General features: G+C 45.6%; 4 non-coding genes across 4 annotated transcripts; 2 read left to right on the top strand and 2 right to left on the bottom strand.

Moving 5' to 3' along the window:
- Positions 1 to 325: 325 nt before the first annotated feature.
- Positions 326 to 398, top strand: TRNAR-ACG (transfer RNA arginine (anticodon ACG)). The gene has a single exon. It is a non-coding gene; the product is annotated as a tRNA-Arg (tRNA).
- Positions 399 to 1,408: 1,010 nt separating this feature from the next.
- Positions 1,409 to 1,515, bottom strand: LOC147705636 (U6 spliceosomal RNA). The gene has a single exon (XR_015298358.1). It is a non-coding gene; the product is annotated as a U6 spliceosomal RNA (small nuclear RNA).
- Positions 1,516 to 3,316: 1,801 nt separating this feature from the next.
- Positions 3,317 to 3,423, bottom strand: LOC147705635 (U6 spliceosomal RNA). The gene has a single exon (XR_015298302.1). It is a non-coding gene; the product is annotated as a U6 spliceosomal RNA (small nuclear RNA).
- Positions 3,424 to 4,133: 710 nt separating this feature from the next.
- Positions 4,134 to 4,206, top strand: TRNAR-ACG (transfer RNA arginine (anticodon ACG)). Its single transcript has one exon. It is a non-coding gene; the product is annotated as a tRNA-Arg (tRNA).
- Positions 4,207 to 5,000: the final 794 nt, after the last annotated feature.

The following is a 5,000-nucleotide window of genomic DNA, read 5'->3' as shown; positions in this document are numbered from 1 at the left end:
TGTGTTGTAATATTAAACCCCGTATTCTTTTAAACGCCTATTTACTAAGGAGTTCTCAAGCTCAGCCCCACACAGACCTGGAACTGATTATGTTAATGCAAACTATTTAAGAAACTGAGCCTGATCTAAATGATTTCCTTGGATCTAGGACCATTTCGCCTAGCTTTTAGGTGCTTCCTTCTCCTAAAGTCCTTTGTAAAACTTGGGAAAACCTCACAGAACAGACTTCCAGGAGGTCAGATGGGTTTCCTTGTGCCTTCACACACACACACACACACACACTTTCTAGCCCACTTAAGGACAAAAGGATGCGTAAGTCTACATAGGGCCAGTGGCGCAATGGATAACGCGTCTGACTACGGATCAGAAGATTGTAGGTTCGACTCCTATCTGGCTCGGAAGGGTTGTAGGTCCCTGTTTGATTATATTCCTGTGGAATTCTTATTTACCTCAGACTTGTTGTAGGTTCAATATTCTCCAGCAGGACTCATCCAGCAGTTGTTCCACGGTAGAGCGCAAGTAATAGGACCACGGCTAGTTAAACGTTTCCCATTTGCTGCTGGACTCTATGTGATGGCCGTCACGTGGTGTGCTGCTTTTGTATTTCAACATGGGTCCCTGATACTCTTAATTGCGAAAAAGCTTGTTGACAAAAGTGTGTGTGCACGAGGGTCTGTGGACGTAGGCAGGTGTGTGCACTTGAATGCTTACCCATTTACATGTGTGAGAGGAACAAACCAACTCCCTGTGGGCTGCAGGCTTACAACTGGTAGCCCCAGTAGCCAGGCAGAACCACAGGTAAGGAGAGAGAGAAAGTTGGTCTATTATTAGAGAAGGACCATAAGCATCTTGCACTGCTACCTTCTTCCCCTCTCAGCCACGATCGGCCAAGACCTCTCTATTAGGGTAGAGGGTGAACATTTCTTGGACCTCAGAAACTGAGGGATGTAGACCCAATATGTCCTCCAAGCGCCTAGAGACCTGGTGCCCAATCTGGCATTGTGTTTTTCAGCTTACCCGACCAATCCGGTTGCAAGGTGGACTTTAACAATACTGCTAAAAAGGCACTCCCAGACATCCCTGAGGCCTTCATTTGCATAGGCCCTGCCCTTCTCTTTGTCCTGCTTCCCACAAAGCAACACAACACTGCAGCAGTATAGATTTGGGGGTGGTGAAGAATAATGACAGTGAGGCTAAAAAAGAGAAAGAAAAGTCCCAGAAGTCCTGCAGGCTTCCTTGCTAAATGCAGCTGAACATAGAGCGCACCTTCTTTACTGCAAAGCAAATACATTAAAAATGTTGAGGAGAGACTAATTGAAAAATACATATTACGGGGACAGCACTGGGACCTGCTTTATTTTTTCAATTAGTCTTGAAAACAAAAAAGATTTCTCTCCTAAAAGCTGTTAAAAATATGGAACGCTTCACGAATTTGCGTGTCATCCTTGCGCAGGGGCCATGCTAATCTTCTCTGTATCGTTCCAATTTTAGTATATGTGCTGCCGAAGCAGGCACACTTTATTGATGAACTGACAATGTTTATAAACTCTCTAAATCTACAGTCTCTAGACATAGGGTGGCCTGGCAGAGATGCTCAGATGGCCAGTACGCATTCAAATCTGAGCCAATGGTCAAAAATGTATGAAGAGTAGCAATCCATTATTCTTCACTGCATTTGTGGTCCAAGACTAAACACACCGTAAGTATGTAGATTATACCAGGTTTGCAAAGGCTCCTGGTTCGGGCTACAGACAAGGAGCATTGTGACGTCACGCTGCCTGTGGAACAGTGATATTAAAGGTGAAACAGCTGCACAGTAGGTTAGGTGAAGGGCTCTGAGAGTGGAAAGGCAGCATGCTTGGGTCCCTGGACAAGGTGAGCTTATGATAATGTGTCTGAATGTTCGCCTGTGTTGTAATATTAAACCCCTTATTGTTGTAAATGCCTACTTACTAAGGAGTTCTCAAGCTCAGCCCCACACAGACCTGGAACTGATTATGTTAATGCAAACTATTTAAGAAACTGAGCCTGATCTAAAAGATTTCCTTGGATCTAGGACCATTTCGCCTAGCTTTTAGGTGCTTCCTTCTACTAAAGTCCTTTGTAAAACTTGGGAAAACCTCACAGAACAGACTTCCAGGAGGTCAGATGGGGTTCCTTGTGCCTTCACACACACACACACACACACACTTTCTAGCCCACTTAAGGACAAAAGGATGCGTAAGTCTACATAGGGCCAGTGGTGCAATGGATAACGCGTCTGACTACGGATCAGAAGATTGTAGGTTCGACTCCTATCTGGCTCGGAAGGGTTGTAGGTCCCTGTTTGATTATATTCCTGTGGAATTCTTATTTACCTCAGACTTGTTGTAGGTTCAATATTCTCCAGCAGGACTCATCCAGCAGTTGTTCCACGGTAGAGCGCAAGTAATAGGACCACGGCTAGTTAAACGTTTCCCATTTGCTGCTGGACTCTATGTGATGGCCGTCAGGTGGTGTGCTGCTTTTGTATTTCAACATGGGTCCCTGATACTCTTAATTGCGAAAAAGCTTGTTGACAAAAGTGTGTGTGCGCGAGGGTCTGTGGACGTAGGCAGGTGTGTGCACTTGAATGCTTACCCATTTACATGTGTGAGAGGAACAAACCAACTCCCTGTGGGCTGCAGGCTTACAACTGGTAGCCCCAGTAGCCAGGCAGAACCACAGGTAAAGAGAGAGAGAAAGTTGGTCTATTATTAGAGAAGGACCATAAGCATCTTGCACTGCTACCTTCTTCCCCTCTCAGCCACGATCGGCCAAGACCTCTCTATTAGGGTAGAGGGTGAACATTTCTTGGACCTCAGAAACTGAGGGATGTAGACCCAATATGTCCTCCAAGCGCCTAGAGACCTGGTGCCCAATCTGGCATGGTGTTTTTCAGCTTACCCGACCAATCCGGTTGCAAGGTGGACTTTAACAATACTGCTAAAAAGGCACTCCCAGGCATCCCTGAGGCCTTCATTTGCATAGGCCCTGCCCTTCTCTTTGTCCTGCTTCCCACAAAGCAACACAACACTGCAGCAGTATAGATTTGGGGGTGGTGAAGAAAAATGACAGTGAGGCTAAAAAAGAGAAAGAAAAGTCCCAGAAGTCCTGCAGGCTTCCTTGCTAAATGCAGCTGAACATAGAGCGCACCTTCTTTACTGCAAAGCAAATACATTAAAAATGTTAAGGAGAGACTAATTGAAAAATACATATTACGGGGACAGCACTGGGACCTGCTTTATTTTTTCAATTAGTCTTGAAAACAAAAAAGATTTCTCTCCTAAAAGCTGTTAAAAATATGGAACTCTTCGCGAATTTGCGTGTCATCCTTGCGCAGGGGCCATGCTAATCTTCTCTGTATCGTTCCAATTTTAGTATATGTGCTGCCGAAGCGAGCACACTTTATTGATGAACTGACAATGTTTATAAACTCTCTAAATCTACAGTCTCTAGACATAGGGTGGCCTGGCAGAGATGCTCAGATGGCCAATACGCACTCAAATCTGAGCCAATGGTCAAAAATGTATGAAGAGTAGCAATCCATTATTCTTCACTGCATTTGTGGTCCAAGACTAAACACACCGTAAGTATGTAGATTATGCCAGGTTTGCAAAGGCTCCTGGTTCGGGCTACAGACAAGGAGCATTGTGACGTCACGCTGCCTGTGGAACAGTGATATTAAAGGTGAAACAGCTGCACAGTAGGTTAGGTGAAGGGCTCTGAGAGTGGAAAGGCAGCATGCTTGGTTCCCTGGACAAGGTGAGCTTATGATAATGTGTCTGAATGTTCGCCTGTGTTGTAATATTAAACCCCTTATTCTTTTAAACGCCTACTTACTAAGGAGTTCTCAAGCTCAGCCCCACACAGACCTGGAACTGATTATGTTAATGCAAACTATTTAAGAAACTGAGCCTGATCTAAAAGACTTCCTTGGATCTAGGACCATTTCGCCTAGCTTTTAGGTGCTTCCTTCTCCTAAAGTCCTTTGTAAAACTTGGGAAAACCTCACAGAACAGACTTCCAGGAGGTCAGATGGGTTTCCTTGTGCCTTCACACACACACACACTTTCTAGCCCACTTAAGGACAAAAGGATGCATAAGTCTACATAGGGCCAGTGGCGCAATGGATAACGCGTCTGACTACGGATCAGAAGATTGTAGGTTCGACTCCTATCTGGCTCGGAAGGGTTGTAGGTCCCTGTTTGATTATATTCCTGTGGAATTCTTATTTACCTCAGACTTGTTGTAGGTTCAATATTCTCCAGCAGGACTCATCCAGCAGTTGTTCCACAGGTAGAGCGCAAGTAATAGGACCACGGCTAGTTAAACGTTTCCCATTTGCTGCTGGACTCTATGTGATGGCCGTCACGTGGTGTGCTGCTTTTGTATTTCAACATGGGTCCCTGATACTCTTAATTGCGAAAAAGCTTGTTGACAAAAGTGTGTGTGCGCGAAGGTCTGTGGACGTAGGCAGGTGTGTGCACTTGAATGCTTACCCATTTACATGAGTGAGAGGAACAAACCAACTCCCTGTGGGCTGCAGGCTTACAACTGGTAGCCCCAGTAGCCAGGCAGAACCACAGGTAAGGAGAGAGAGAAAGTTGGTCTATTATTAGAGAAGGACCATAAGCATCTTGCACTGCTACCTTCTTCCCCTCTCGGCCACGATCGGCTCACGATCGGCCAAGACCTCTCTATTAGGGTAGAGGGTGAACATTTCTTGGACCTCAGAAACTGAGGGATGTAGACCCAATATGTCCTCCAAGCGCCTAGAGACCTGGTGCCCAATCTGGCATGGTGTTTTTCAGCTTACCCGACCAATCCGGTTGCAATGTGGACTTTAACAATACTGCTAAAAAGGCACTCCCAGACATCCCTGAGGCCTTCATTTGCATAGGCCCTGCCCTTCTCTTTGTCCTGCTTCCCACAAAGCAACACAACACTGCAGCAGTATAGATTTGGGGGTGGTGAAGAAT

The sequence above is a fragment of the Lissotriton vulgaris genome, chromosome 7 (assembly GCF_964263255.1).
Source record: "Lissotriton vulgaris chromosome 7, aLisVul1.2, whole genome shotgun sequence".
NCBI lineage: Eukaryota > Metazoa > Chordata > Amphibia > Caudata > Salamandridae > Lissotriton > Lissotriton vulgaris.
Note: the sequence above shows the minus strand (reverse complement) of the source record. Positions and strands in the feature narration are given on the sequence as shown.